We start from the raw sequence: 17,157 nt of genomic DNA, 5'->3' as shown, positions 1-17,157 counted from the left end.
CACCAACGCACTGGAACACCAGTGCTGCTGGCATGCCCAGGCCTTGAGCTTGACATTGACATTGCTGGTGAACACTCCAACAAACGCACATTGATAGAAGTTGTCCCTTACATGAGCAGTGGCACCAGGGGTGCTGGCTGCAGTATACTGGCCTGGAGGTTCAGGTTATGCAGGATGAACCTCAGGGACATTTTGTGGCAGGGCCAGCACTTGAGAGCCATGGCCATGGACTTGCTATAGCAGGTCTCTCAGCTGCTCCTGCCAGCACCATCATGTTGGTTCAGGTCAGGTACAGCAGTGTTCCTTCACTCACAGCCTGCAAGCATGCCTCCAGGAAGGGGGTAGCACTGTTTTAGGGTTCTAAGTGGATGACATGCTGCTCTGCTCCCTACCCTCTGGAGCCAGTGCATCAGCATCCAGGCATCTGTGGGGTGGGGCTGTACCAGGTGTGCCACTTCATTGAGCTTCACTTGGAAGCACTTGAGAACCATGGCCTTAGCAGAGCCATTGTTGGTAACTACAGGTTGGGGCTCCAGCACCTTTCGGGTCAGTTGAATGGATTGTATCCAGAAGCCACAAGGCCCTCGAGCACCCAGAGGCCTCCCTCACAGATCACCCCTGCAGCAGCTGTTGAAGATTGGACTCCAGGCCCCAGGTTTCCATACCTTTTTGATTCAGCCATTTCTTCATCTTGCTCTGACAGGTCCACAACCACCTGCTTCAGGTTCTTCCCAGCTGATACCTTGATTTGGAGGCCTTTGGACTCGAGATGATGCAAGCAAACTCTGTGATCACAGCTTACATCAGGTCCCCATGAAACTCTTCTACACGGTGATAGAAGACCTAATTGGAGGTGAGAGAGGCTGCTGTCACAGCCCCCTCAGTGTGTTGTTTACTTTTTCTCAGGTGGGCTCTCTTCCATGCAGTGCTTTTTGCCTTTCTCCATTGCTGCTGGATTCAGGGATGCTTGGGGTTTCCCCTCCATAAACCAGGCTCTACAAAGACTTCTTGTGAAGCTTGGATAACTAATTAGTCTCTGCACATTTCCCCTGCTTCTAATATGTGATGTAATAAATGATGTGATTAAATACACTTGATGCAATAAAATTCAAAAATAATCACTCATGCAACTGAATTTTAAATATATGTTGTTATACATTAATGTTAGCCCTCGCAAAACACACCGGACACTGGAGTAAGGGAAAGGGTTTATTGGGGAACACCCAACAGACCGGAGTGAAGGGGCAGTGAAGGAAAAAGAGAGAAAGAATATAAGAGAGAAACAGAGAGGAGAGGAGCTAGCAAGGAGAGAAGATAGAGCAGAGAAGAGGAGAGAGGAGAGCAGAGCCAAGAGAGCACGTGTTCAGGAACAGGCTCTTTTAAAACTTTGCTTGAGGGTGGGCAGGGAAGCAGAAGCAGTGAATCCCGTTAGGATGGGGGTGGAGCCTGGCTCAGGTAGCTGGGCCATGTGGCCACCTGGCTAAAACTACACCAGTTTCCTAACATTCCCCCCTTTTGCTTTTTATAAAGCAGGGTTTGTATGGGGTTACATTAGTCCCAAAAGCCCAGGAGGGGTAGAGGGACAATAATCTGTCTTTAGAGCTACTTCCTACTGAAATGGGGTGATGAGGTACTCTTCACAGCATGGGGCGATGTCTCAAGTTGCTGTCTCCTGGGTGGGGAGCCGAGTATATTCCTGTAACAGCATTTGGTTGACTGGTAGTTGAATGCCTTGGTTCATTCCATTATCACCTGCTGTAAACACTTAAACAGACACTGTAGTATACAAGTCAGGGTGAGAATAGCAACCAATGATACTAAGAGTGGCATTAACCAGGTAATGAGAGGATTTCATAGAGAGGAAATGGAGAGGTCTCTGGACCCTTATGGGGACAGGATGTGCTTTCAGCTGATTCCAGCCAAAACTGGGAGAAAGGCCACTCAACTTTTGTAGGAAGTGGGGTTTGTCTATAGAGAAATTCTGAACAATCATACAACATTAAGTGGGGGAGAGGACCATCAGTATGCACAGGTTGGGAGTAGAGCCATTGGTGGTAGAGTAGAGGCTATGGTTACAAAGGAATGAGGCCCAAGTGGGTTAGACAGGGTCTACAACAAAGGACAGAGTCATTATTAGGGGAGCTAAGAAAAGCGCTGTCTAAGCTACACATAGATTTTCTGATTGAGAGGCAAATAGAACCTGACAGAAGGGGTTTGATAATAACCAGGTGGGCTTTAGGCCCAGACCTATATCTCTTCACATAGGGTATATCCTAAGGGAGGTGTGAACCTCCTTGGGGAAGGCACCCTGTTGACTTCCATTACCTAGCTGGTCTGGGAGGAAAGCTGGCCAGGTAAAGGCAGGTGGCAACTCCAACAGGAAATTTACAGTTCTGCCTGCAATGTTACTGACCCTATTTGGCCATTTCCTCAGCTGCAGTGGTCACTTTGGAAGCTGGGCTGAGTGAAGGGCTTTTCAGCTTAGAGCCAATAAGATCTGTGGCTCTGACCTGGGCGTCCTTCGACTTCAAGGCAGGTCCATTTCCAGTGATCCAACTCTTGGCTGGCAGAGCTGCCAGGGCTCTTTACAAGCTGACTTCTGCTGAAGACCAGGCTTACCACATTGAAAGCCACTGCAGTGGACTGGCCTGTTGGTTCTCAGAAGCTATGTAGAGATAGGTGGCAGGCCTTTTAAAGGCTGCTCTGTACAGTGATCTGCCATCAAGGAGAACCAACAGGCCAAAAAGGCTCAAAATCCAAAATATCTGGTTGAAATAAGATTCTTTAACATCATGACATAATATAGACCAAATTTGATCATTGTTACAAGGTAATTATTTAAATATTTGAAAATAAGCACATATTTAAATAACGCATAGCTCTTAATAAAAATTCAGCTGTTTTTAAACAATTAGGATTTACCAGACATCAAGAGAATAGATTGCTTTAACACATTGCTTTAACAGAGGATCAGATTTTAATTCTATGTCAAAGAGGAATAGATTAGTATACTTGTGATGTTTTTCATCTGCCAACATACTTGATTGACATTTTGAGATAAACTGTTAAAAATCTTCAAATTAAGATTAAGGTAACGCATCAAATTTTAACCTGAGTTACTTTAAACAGTGTTGAACTATTTTCATAGACAGTTTGTAAACTAACCCGAATAGTTTTTTATACAAAAGTTTTACCCAATTTAAATTAGCAGTTACACCTAAATGACTTAGGATGCTGATATATTTTTATCTGAATTTAATTGAAATTAAAGTTGCATTCATCTAAAACAAGTACTAATTACCCATTGCTGTTTCATTGAGTACTGATTACCTGGAAACCTGTTAAAATAAATTGCAAAATAAATTCAGCAAGTTACAAAGCAATATTTTTAAAGGTTGTGATCTTGCTAGATTCAAAGAAAAATTAGTTACACCCTTACATAACTCTACCTTTCAAATAAAAAATAAAATATGTAAAAATGATTTTAGAATAATATTTTAAAAATTATTGTAATTATATTTATTTTTGAGACATGGTAGAATAAGGGAACATGAAGTTATCTTTTCCATCTTTTTTTTTTTGACAGGCAGAGTGGACAGTGAGAGAGAGAGACAGAGAGAAAGGTCTTCCTTTGCCATTGGTCCACCCTCCAATGGCCACCGCGGCTGGCGCACCACGCTGATCCGATGGCAGGAGCCAGGTACTTATCCTGGTCTCCCATGGGGTGCAGGGCCCGAGGACTTGGGCCATCCATCCTCCACTGCACTCCCTAGCCACAGCAGAGAGCTGGCCTGGAAGAGGGGCAAACAGGAAAGAATCCGGCGCCCCGACCAGGACTAGAACCTGGTGTGCTGGAGCCGCAAGGCAGAGGATTAGACTAGTGAGCCGCAGTGCTGGCCTAGCTTTTCCATCTTAAAAATTAAAATAGGCTGGTGCTGTGGCTCAATAGGCTAATCCTTCACCTGTGGCACTGGCACAGCAGGTTCTAGTCCCAATCAGGGTGCTGGATTCTGTCCCGGTTGCCCCTCTTCCAGGCCAGCTGTCTGCTATGGCCCGGGAGTGCAGTGGAGGATGGGCCAAGTGCTTGGGCCCTGCACCCGCATGGGAGACCAGGAGAAGCACCTGGCTCCTGGCTTCGGATCAGCTCATTGTGCCGGCTGCAGCATGCCAGCCATGGCAGCCATTTGAGGGTGAACCAACGGTAAAGGAAGACCTTTCTCTCTCTCTCTTTCTCTCTCTCTCTCACTGTCCATTCTGCATGTCAAAAACAAAATTAAAATGCCTTCAGTAATAACTGTATGTATTTATGAGGTATAATGTGATAATTCAGCAAAGGTAATCATGTGTACTGGTAAAATCAGAGATACTAACATTTTTTCACTTTTTCCTTTACTTTATGATTGCAGACTATTATAACCTCTCTTCTGTTTGCTCAGAGAATATCTAGTAGTTTATTGTGAACTATTGTCACCCCACTCTGTTGGGTAACACTAGGAACATATTCTTTCAACTTGTGATTTGATGCCCATTATTCAGTCTCCTTCTAATCTCCCACACATACTTAGCATTCTACAGTCATCATTATTATGTGTAAGATTGGTTTTTTAGATTCTACACCTGTAAGAGAAAATGTAGTATTTGTCTTTGTGTGTGTTTCAACTATTTAATTAATACCATGTTTTCCAAGTCCATCCATTTTGCTGAAAATGACAGAATTTTATTCCTTTTATGATCAAATAATATTCCATTGTGAATATATACTATATTTTCTTTATGCATTCATCTGGTGATAGACATTTTGGTTTATTCCATATCTTGCTATTGTGAACAGTGCTACAATACACACGGGAGTTCAGTTATCTTTCCTATAGAATTATTTCATATCTTTTGAGTATCTACCTAGCTGGTTCTTTTTACTAAAAAATAATGAGCAAATAAACACTAGAATCAGCTGATGCCATGGCTCACTAGGCTAATCCTCCACCTGCAGCGCCAGGACCCCGGGTTCTAGTCCTGGTTGGGGTGCCGGTTCTGTCCTGGTTGCTCCTCTTCCAGTCCAGCTCTCTGCTGTGGCCCGGGAAGGTAGTGGAGGATGGTCCAGGTCCTTGGGCCCTGTGCCCACATGGGAGACCGGGAGAAGCACCTGACTCCTGGCTTTGGATCGGCACAGCACGCTGGCTGTGGTGGCCATTTGGGGGGTGAACCAACGGCAAAGGAAGACCTTTCTCTCTCTCTCTCTCTCTCTCTCTCTCTCTCTCTCTCTCGCTGTCTAACACTGCCTGCCAAAAAATACATACATAAATAAAATTTAAATAAATACTAGAACCATGAGCTACCCATTTATTTTATTTGTTTGGCAGAAATGTTGAGTTTTACCTGCACATTCACACATTGGAACATTCATATTAAATTGCAGGTTTAACAATGGGGTTTTAGGATGAATATTGTGATTCAGTGAATTAAGTGGTTACTTGAGGCTTCCACATCCTGTATCAGATTGCTTGGTTTGGAATACCACCTCTAATTCTGATCCAGCTTCCTGCTAGTGTACACTCTTGGGGACAGCAAAGATGGTCAAGTACTTGGGACACTGCCATGCAGCTGAGAGACTCAGATGGAATTCTTTGTTCCTGGCATTGGCCAGGCCAGGCCCAGACTATTATAGACATTTGTGGAGAGAACTAGTGGATAAAAGTTTTCCCTCCATGCCTTGACTTTTGTATCTGTAACTGCCTTTTAAATAAATACATCTTTTTTAAAAGATTTATTTTATTTATTTGAAATACAGAGTTACAAAGAGAGGTAGAGACACACAGAGAGAGAGAGAGGTCTTCCATGCACTGGTTCACTCCCCAAGTGGCCACAACAGCTGGAGCTGTGCTGATCTGAAGCCAGGATCCAGGTGCTTCCTCCAGGTCTCCCACGTGGATGCAGGGGCCCAAGCACTCTGGCTATCTTCTACTGCTTTCCAAGGCCACAGCAGAGAGTTGGATTGGAAGAGGAGCAGCCATGACTAGAACCGGTGCCCATATGGGATGCCAGCACTGCAGGCCAGGGCTTTAACCTCCTGCACCACAGCACCAGCCCCCAAATAAATACATATTTAAAAATAAGTGGGGTCTGACCATGCTGGATCCATAATCCCAGGGGATGACAATTGACTGTAACTAGATAGCTGCTATTTCTTTTAGACTTAAGCATTTGCTAATTCACCACACTCATTATTGTATTCTAATAGGTCCTCTTCCATCCTCCACTCTGTTTGCCTCAGCACAGTTATCACTGAGTGGGAATTCTGTCAAGTAACAAATTGTCATGGACAGTCACAGAGAAGACTTATCAGGACTAATGGCTTCTTGATTCCTTAGGAAACTATGTTATTGCCATTCTCAGGAAGAAATGGGTTCTAATACATGTTGAGCTCAAGGGATGATTATTCTCAGAGGGCCAATATTTTTGGTGTATATGTGGGGGATCAGGATTGTGAGGTGCATTTCATGAAAACTAGAAGTTATGGGAATGTTGGGCCTGCAAAATAGCATTGGTAATGAAAATGTATCTTAGCATTTAGAAAATCTTAAATTCAGTGGCTTAGAAGAAACTGCTTTGTATAATATGCTTTGTATAATATTAATTTTTGTAATGAATTAAGGATAGATAATTGATAGTCTACCTCACGGTAAGATCTCATTAATGGGGAGTTGAGGATTAATTGGAGAGGGAGAAACAAGTCAAACTGCCTGAAAAGGCTAAATAGAGCTCACTGAATATGAGGCAGGAAACAGTCCTCCATTTGGGTAGGTCAAAGATGTTTTGAAAATGCACGACCAGGTGCTCCATTGCCATGTGGAAAAAGGCTTTGTTCCCCAGGTGAACTACCACCTACTCTCCAGCCTCAGCCTCTGTAGCATGCCTGCCCTACCCCACAGTGTCTAAGTACAGCTCCAGAGATCTTTGCCCACACTGCTGCCACAGGAAGGGATGGGAGAATTGGGGGGTCACTGGAAGAGGCCAGGTCTAGCTTGCCCTTGGGTTGATCCACTACCTATTTCTAGTCCAGCTCTGATTGACAGTCATCATCTTTAGTGTTAGCCATGGCCATGTCTCATGATGGGTCCAGGCTTACACACTGTTACATGGCTGCTTCACTACCACCCACTCAGAATATATTCCACTCATCCCGGCATTAGCTGGAGGCTCCATTCATACTCAGGCTCATGCTCTGGCTCCAACTGACTCGAGTAGGAAGCTGTGATACATACTTCTAACACCCCCATGGACAGGCCCTAGAGTTAGTTTTATAAAAAATGATTCTGAAACTTTGGACTTTAGGATTCCTTCATACTATTAAAACCAATTGCAAATACCAATGAGCTTCTTTAAGTGAGTTGTTTCATGTATATTTTGTAAATATTATATCTGAAAAAGTTAAATACAAGCATACACATTTTTGCATTTCCATACCCATTACAGAAATCATGATTAACCAACTGAGTTAATGGTGTTGTGGTACCCACAAACCTTACATAGGTTTCAAAATAATCAACCTAAATTGTGATCACACAATTCCTGGAGTTCAAGTTACACTCGGGGGCGGGGGGTGGGGGTGTTACCATTGTTAAATGTTCTTTGCATATTTATTATAATTCTCTTGAAAATGCCTGGTAGAGTTTTTTTTTTCTTTTTCGACAGGCAGAGTGGACAGTGAGAGGGAGAGACAGAGAGAAAGGTCTTCCTTTTGCCATTGGTTCACCCTGCAATGGCCGCCGTGGCCGGTGCACCACGCTGATCCGAAGCCAGGAGCCAGGTGCTCATCCTGGTCTCCCATGGGGTGCAGGGCCCAAGGACTTCGGCCATCCTCCACTGCACTCCCAGGCCACAGCAGAGAGCTGGCCTGGAAGAGGGGCAACCGGGACAGAATCTGGCACCCCAACCGGGACTAGAACCCAGTATGCCAGCGCCGCAAGGTGGAGGATTAGCCTGAGCTGCAGCACTGGCTGCCTGGTAGAGTTTTAAACAGACATGAAATTTCACAACACCATCAAAAGATGTTAAAGATTTCTATGATGAGAGTTATAAAACATTAAAGAAAGAAGTAGAAGAAGATACAAGTAATGGAAAAATCTTCCATGTTCATGACTTGGAAGAATCAATATCATCAAAATGCACATTCTTCCAAAACCAATTTACAGAGTCAGTGAGATACCATTCAAAATACCAAAGGCATTCTTCTCAGATCTAGAAAAAAATGATGCTGATATTCATATGGAGGCACTGGAGACTTAGAATAGTGAAGTGAATCATATACAACAAAAACAAAGCCAGAGGCATCACAATACCAGATTTCAAGACATACTACAGGGCAGTTATAATCAAAACAGCCTGAAACTGGTACAAAAACAAATGATAGACCAATAGAACACAACAGAAACACCAGAAATTAATACAAACATCTATAACCAGCTTATATTTGATCAAGAAGCTAAGACCAGTCCCTGGAGCAGGGACAGTCTATTCAACAAATGGTGCTGGGAAAACTGGATTTCAACATGCAGAAGTATGAAGTAAAACCCCTACATTACCTCTTACACAATAATGCACTCAACATGGATTAAATATCTAAATCTATATCCCTACACAATCAAATTATTAGAGAACATTGGAGAAACCCTGCAGGATATTGGCAGAGGCAAAGATTTCTTGGAAAAAACCCAGAGGCACAGGCAGTCAAAGCCAGAATTAATAATTGGGATTACATCAAATTGAGAAGTTTCTGTACTTTAAAAGAAACAGTCAAGAAAATGAAGAGGCAACCGACAGAATGGGAGAAAATATTTGCAAATTATGCAACTGATGAAGGATAAATAACTATAATCTACAAAGAGATCCAGAAACTCCACTGTAACAAAATAAACAACCCAGTTAAGAGATGGGCCAAGGACTTGAACAGATATTTTTCAAAAGAGGAAATCCAGGGTCTGGAGCTGTGGCTCACTTGGCTAATCCTCCACCTGTGGTGCTGACATTCCATATGGACACTGGGTTCTAGTCCTGGTTGCTCCTCTCCCAGTCCAGCTCTCTGCTGTGGCCAAAGAAGGCAGTGGAGGATGGCCCACGTACTTGGGCCCCTTCACCTGCATGAGAGACCAGGAGAAAGCAGCTGGCTCCTGGCTTCGGATTGGCACAGTGCACCAGCTGTAGTGACCATTTTGGGGGGTGAACCAATGGAAGGAAGACCTTTCTCTCTGTCTCTCTCTCTCACTGTCAAAACGAAAGAGATTTATTTGTTTATTTGAAAGGCAGAGTTACACAGAGAGAGGAGAGGCAGAGAGAGAGAGGGAGAGAGATCTCCCATCCACTGATTCACTCCCCAATTGGCTGCAATGGACAGAGCTGCGCCAATCTGAAGCCAGGATCTTCTTCCAGTTCTCCCACACAAGTGCAGAGGCCAAAGGCTTTGGGCCATTTCTACTGCTTTCCCAGGCCATAGCAGCAGAGAGCTGGGTTGGAATAGGAGCAGCCGAGATTAGAATCGGCACCCTTATGGGATGCCGGCGCTTCAGGCCAGGGCATTAACCCGCTGTGCCACAGCTCCGGCTCCAAACAATTCTTATATAATATCTTCAAAGCTGTATCTACACAGTCTATCACTGTACTTAATTAATAATAGTTCATAAGAAATATTGAAAGTAAAATATTACTTCAAAATAAAAATATAATCCATTTTAGTTCTAGAGCTCTCCATTTACCAATTGCACCTTCTGTGTTCTGCTTAATGTAGCATCCTTAGTCAATCATATTGTCTTCATCAAAATAATAAACCATAGGATATTTTTCATCTTTCTTATCCCTTCTCTTACTACCTGTGGAATGAATAATTTTATAGGTGTTTTCAATTGCCTTCTAGAATAGTGACTATAAGCCATAAATCTGAAATTATTGAACTATCCAAAGACTGGTTTCTCTTATTTCTTCTTGAGTTTAGGAGATCCAAAAAGCAGGACATTTAAAACCAAAGACACAGAATACTTAAAATCAAATACCTAAATGCATCTCCTTAACACAGGAAGGTGTGAAAAGAAAAATAAAAGCAATCATAAGTAATTTACACAGCTCATGGAGATCATTTCAGTTTTGTTATTGGGAAGATTCATAAAATAATGATCAGATGCTAGTTTTCCAAGGACTCATATATAGTATTTTTCTTTTCTTAGATTTTTTCTTTTCAAATTTTATTTGAAAGACAGAGTTACTGAGGGATATTGAAGAGACACAGATCTTCCATCCACTGGTGCATTCCCCAAGTGGCTCTAATGGCCAGGGATGTACCAGGCCAAAGCCAGGAGACTAGGGCTTTTTCTGGATCTGCTACCTTGGGTCAGGGGTCCAAGCAATTAGTCCATCTTCTGCTGTTTTCTCAGGTGCATGAGCAGGGAGCTGTACTAGAAGTGGATCACTTAGGTCTTGAATTGGCACCCAAAAGTGAGGATGGCATTAACTTGGCTGTTTAATCCTTTTCACTACAACTCTGGCTCCTTCTGCATTTTTCTTTAATATAAATTCATTCTATAGTAGGTACTGACAATTTTTACTCTAAATATTTATGGATATATTTCCTCAATCCAGGTATGTGTTATCCTTGTTTTCCACTCTAGTCTCTTTTACACATCTCACTCCATGTACCATATTCCCTCATTCAGAATTTATACCAACATATTCTCAATGAAAATATGACAATTAGCCATTATTTAAAACCTTAATTTTGAAGCATCTCGACATTATGTGTTATGCTTTAAAAATCCATCTTAGTCCTTCATCTTAGTCCTTTCCTGTCTGCCTATTGCTTTGACATTACTGATTTGTTTGCTGATGCCCTTCTCAGCAATATCTGTATTTTATTTTATTTCATCCACATGTAAACTTATGTTCCATTTAATATTATACAAACATTTAAACTTAAAGAAGGAAATGAAAATAGGCACCTTTTATAAATGTGAGATAAAAGAATTCAAATTTAAGAATTTGCTTTTATTTTATTGAATCTAATTTATTTGACGTCTAATATTGAAAATTTTTTTTCTCTTCTCCAGTTAGTAACCTTTAGAAAATGTGCCTGCTGGTGCGTGGCTCAATAGGCTAATCCTCCACCTGTGGCACCGGCACACCGGGTTCTAGTCCCGGTCAGGGTGTCGGATTCTGTCCTGGTTGCACTTCTTCCAGTCCAGCTCTCCGCTGTGGCCCAGAAGTGCAGTGGAGGATGGGCCAAGTGCTTGGGCCCTGCACCTGCATGGGAGACCAGTAGAAGCACCTGGCTCCTGGCTTCAGATCAGCATGGTGCGCCGGCCACAGCATGCCAGCCACAGTGGCCATTGGAGGGTGAACCAATGACAAAGGAAGACCTTTCTCTCTCTCTCTCACTGTCCACTCTGCCTGTCAAAATGAAAAAAAAAAAAAAAGAAAATGTGCCCAAGTGAATTGTGAATATTCATTATTTATATGGTGAAGTAAAGTATTTTAAAATGAAGAAACCATTATTTCTATCCTAAAACTTCTACTGATTTAAACAATAATATTATGTGTGTATATTAGGGAAAAGGAAAATGCAAATAAGCAGAAGAAATAAGACATTCATAGCCCTACCACTGAGAAACGTTCTATTTTAATCCTTCATGATTCTTACTTCTGTATCTTCTTCTGCAAATATAATTGCTGTGGTGCAGCTTCAGTTTCTTCTTTCTTTTCTAGATTCAAAACATGAAAATGAAGTTTGAATAAGAGATTAATGTAACAGTAGTAATAGCAACAGGTTAAAAGTACAAAGATGGCAAAGGTTGTCAGAAAAATGTTATTTCAAAAATAATCTAAGCTAAAGCTCAGCATTAAAGCCGAAACAGAGCAAAACAATAAATGCCCTATGCAGTTAATATGCCAATACTTGTATCTTTAAACATGTCAGTGTTACAACTAAAGTTGGAGATAGATCAAGAAGACATTGTAACTGCAGTTATTTGTTTGATTACATAAATCAAGGAAGAGCATACTGATAGTCCTGTTCCAGGCTCATAATCCCTTGTCCATGAATTCAAATCTAAAAGACCCTGAAAATGTGAGGCTCTGACACAATAGTTAAGATGTCACTTGGGAACCCACAGCCCATACGCAGAATTCCTGAGCTCAATCCTGCCTTCAGTTCCAGCTTCCTACTAACATGTGGCAGGTGATGGATTAAGTGCTTGGCTCCCTGCCATACACTTATGAGACTCAGTGAGTTCCAGTTCCTGGCTTCATCTTAGCTCAGCCCATTCCCAGCTGTGATGGGTAGTCAGGACTGAAGCAGAAGATGGAAGGTATCTGTAAATCTCTGTCTCTCTCTCTCTCTCTCTTCCTCTCTCAAATAAAATGAAAGTAAATTAATGGTTAAATCCCTGAAAAGATAGTTTTTCAAATAACTTAGTGATGAAATTGCCCTCCAAATGACCTGATATGAGGATAGATGTAGTTCTATTGATCCCACTTCATATGAATATTATGCTTTACTAAAAAAGACCAATGTGCTTGGCTGTAGACAAGTACCTCTGTCTCCACTTGAGGTTAGACATAATTTATGTTATTCAATTTTTTGCTGCCTTTCCAAATAATAAATAATCATTTTATTATATTTTTAAAGATTTATTTATTTATTTGAAAGGTAGAGTTACAGATAGAGGGAGTTACACATACACACACACACACACACACATAAAGATAGGGAAAAGGAGAGAGGGAGACTGGGAGAGAGGAATAGAAGGAAAGCAGGGAGAAAAAGAGAAAGGGATAGAATCTTCTATCCACTGATTCATTCCCCTAAATGACCATAGAAGCCAGAGCTGGGCCAGGCCAAAGCCTGGAACACTATCTGGGTTTCCATGTGAGAGTAATATGGACCCAAATATTTGGTCCATCCTCCAATCTTTTTGCAGATGCCTTATGAAGGAGCTGAGTGGAAATGAAGCAACTGCTCTCAAAATAGATGTCATATATAACCCTGGCATTGCAGGACACGTTTAACCTGGTGCAATATATCAGCTCAAATTAATAGATTTTAAAAGAACTGTTTGACAATTTTGATGGCTGAAAAAACAAAAAGAATAATATTATTTCATAATCAATGGAAATTATATGAAACAAACTTGAATGATCATAAGGTTTTATTGGTTGAGGCAAGTGCTGTGGCACTTTAATCCCATATGGGCCAAAGTTCTAATCCTGGCTGCTCCTCTTCCAATCCAGCTCTCTGCTATGGCCTAGTAGAGCAGCAGAGGATGGTCCAAGTACTTGGGCCCATGCACCCATATGGAAGACCCAGAAGAAGCTCCTGGCTCCTGGCTTCAGATTGGCACAGCTCTGGCCATTGCAGTCATTTGGGGAGTGAATCAGTGGAAGGAAGACCTTTCCCTCTATCTCTCCCTGTCTTTTTCTGTAACTCTGCCACTCAAATAAATAAATAAAATATTTAAAAAATGTTTAATTGACATATGACCACCCATTCATTGTCTATTATCCCTGAGACCAGAGTTGAATAGTTGTGATAGACACTAAATTGGCATACATGTCTCAAACATTTGCTTCACTATTTTCCCATCTCTCCAAAATATCATTACCTTTTTAGCATTCCACAGTACTGTTTTGTGTGAAATAAGTTGAATGAAGTACTCTGTGCCTTAATTCTATAACAGGACAAATGAACTCTCACCATTCTTTGGTTGCACCATGGATTTATTTCTCCATACCCAAGCACTCACACCATCCACTTTCCCTGGAGCACCCCTCTCTTGTGCATTCAGAAACTCCTGGTCATCTTTCAGAATCTCATCCAAATCCCACCTTCCTAGAGTTTCTCTTGAGTCCTCTAGGCAGAATCAGCACCTACACCCTGCTTCCACAGTGCTGAAGATGGGCCTCTAGTGTTTCTGTGAGGAGCCAGGGTGAAGGAAAGGCATTCATATCTTCACATACCATGTAGTAACCCCTGCCCCTCTGCTCTCTCCATGCATGCACCTTCCTCTCTGGTCTCATCAGCATATGAAGTCATTGTTTTAGCAATAAAATGAGTGAGATGGGATGGGAACATTCATTGCAGTGATCTGGTAAGCCTCAGTTTCACTCAGAAAATAAGATGCTCCAGATCCCCCAAAGCACTGGATATGTCCATTATAGAATTTTCACATTTCTTTTTTCATTTCATTGCCTTTGTTAGACCAAGCTCCTAAAACAAGGGAAGAAGTTTTTTGTCTCTTTACAGCTCTCATTTCAAAAGGCAGGCATATTCCACAGACTTTGGGAGAATTGCATTGCATGAGGTACTTTTACTGCCATGGTTCTGAAATAATGCTACTATCTTGGCAATAGGGAAAGACAACCTATGACTTCATATAGATCAATGTTGATAAATAATGAGACAGGGCACGAAAATCTTTAAGGATAGTGATTTTCAAACTTTAGTGCGCTTAGGACCCACACACAGAAATGGTCCAATAGGCAGATTTCAGAACCTCACCCCAAGCATTCTGAATTGTAAAAGCATGACATCCAGAAATACACTTGCTGGTCAGCTTGAATCTTATAACTCAAGTAGTCATAGACTGTACTGTTTGGGGACCCAGAGACATGTTGCCCATTTAGTTTAGGGATTCACAAAGACACACTCCTTCCTAGGATATTCTTAGGTACATATAAGGATATATTGCTTTGGGATAGCTTTAAGTTAAAGGAAACTCATTCAGGAGATAAATTAGATGTCACTTATATTGCAAACAGATGTTCATTGTATGAAAAGATCTGCTACAGGTGGCCATTGAAAGATCCAGAAACCCCTGATAGCTTTCAAAATTGTATGTTATTTTAAATATGATTTACACTCAAGTTTTCTGGAACATTGCTGTTGTTATGTTCCTTAAAATTTATGCTCATATGCAAATTCCCCAAAAATGTAACATCACACCCCTGGTAACTTTTTAAAAATTTAAGATATCACAATGGTAGTTTATCACATTTCATTTGATTATTATATCAACAGGGTTTCTAGGACATCACAATTGATTATGAGAAAACAATGGTAGCATAGGGCATCACAAAGTTTAGAGATTCACAATAGATTTTGATTTCACATTTTTTATAACATAATTGGTTATAACACCATAATAGTTTTATGGCATCACAGTGGAAGTTTATAACATCACAATGATAGTTTATGATGTCACAATTATTACATCACAATGGCATATTCATGATGTCACAATGGCATTTATGGCTTCAAAGTTCAATTAACAACATTTGCATCTTTATGAAATCACAATTATATATGTATCATGGTATAAATCACAATATTGTCATGACAGTGACTTTCATGACATCACAATTTAATATGACATCACAATGGTGGTCTATGGAATCATGGTTATGACATCACAATGCTAGGTTTATGATTTCAATGATATTTTTAACTTCATAGTTGATTATCACATCACAATGGTTGGTTAGTGACATAACAATTGCCAGTTTATTGCATCATAACATTGATTTATAGCAAAACAGTGGTTTTTGTAATATTACAATTGATTATCATATCACAATGACAGTTTACCACATCATACTTGATTATAACTTTTAAAAAGTAGATTTCTGACTTCACAATGGTTTCTATGAGTACAGAACTGACTATGGCATCACAATGGTAGCTTTATAACATCATAATGTTTTATTGACATCAGAATTGATTATAATGTCAGAATGATAGGCTGATAACATCACAGTGGTTTTTAAGACTTCAATATAAATAATTACATCACAATGGTAGTTTATCATATCCTAGTTGAATTTTTGGCATTTTATGACATCACAATTGATTATGACATAACAATGGAACATTTATGACAACACAATGGTACGTTATGCCATTGCAATATTGGTTAACAGGATCACAATAGATTTTATGACATCACAGCTGGATATAACATGATAATGGTGGTTTATAACATCACAATTTATGCAGCATCACAATGGTTTATACAGAATAACAATTGCTTATGATATCACAAACTGATTATGGCTTCATATTGGTAGATGTATGACATCACAATGGTTTTATTAGTTAACTGATTATGAAAGCAAATTGTAAGTGTATGATATAACAGTGTGGTTGATTAGGAAATTACAAGAATTTTTCTGAAAACAATTTGTTAAGACATAACAATGATAGCTTTATGTCATTTACAACATGTTGTGATTATTACCTCACAATGGCCGTTTTATGACATCACAATGATTTTTATTGTTTCAATATTTCATCATGACTATACAATGTTTGACCTATGACATCACTATTACATATTTATTGCAGCACATCAGTATCTGACATCAAAATAGTTTTGATAATATCAGAATTGATTATAACATCAATATTGTAGCTTCTGACATCACAATTCATGTCTTCACAATACTTGCTTATGACATAGTAATTGACTGAGACATCATAATTATAGGTTTATGATATGACAGTGGTTTTTATGAATTCATAATTGAATATGACATCATAATGGTTAGTTTATGGGATCACAATTATGATGTCATAATGATAAGTGTTTGATGTGCCAATTATTTCAGAATTCACAATTAGTTATGCCACCACAGTGGTAGCTTTATGAGATCACATGGTCATCATGACATCACTAGGGTTGTTTATGACATCATAATTGATCATAATGCCACAATGGTAGTTTTATGACATCAGAATAGTTGGTTTATATCATGATAAGTATTCTATGACATCACAATTGATTATGACACAACAAATGTAAGTTTGTTACAGCACAATATTTTATGCCATCACAATACTGATCTAGGAAATCATAGGTGTTTTATGACATCACTACTGATTATGGTATCACAATGGTAGCTTATGACACCTTAATTGATTAGGATGGCACAACAGTGGATTTATAATTTCACAATGGCTTTTATGACTTGACAGTTGATTATGACATCACAGTGGTTGCTTTGTGATATCACAATGGTGGTTTATCAAATTCTGATTGATTGTAATATCACAAGGGTTTTGATTATGTCACAATTGATTATGTTATAACATTTATAATTTTATAAAATTACAGATTTTACGTA

The sequence above is a fragment of the Oryctolagus cuniculus genome, chromosome 13, assembly GCF_964237555.1.
Source record: "Oryctolagus cuniculus chromosome 13, mOryCun1.1, whole genome shotgun sequence".
Taxonomy (NCBI): Eukaryota; Metazoa; Chordata; class Mammalia; order Lagomorpha; family Leporidae; genus Oryctolagus; species Oryctolagus cuniculus.
This window is presented reverse-complemented; position numbering follows the sequence as displayed.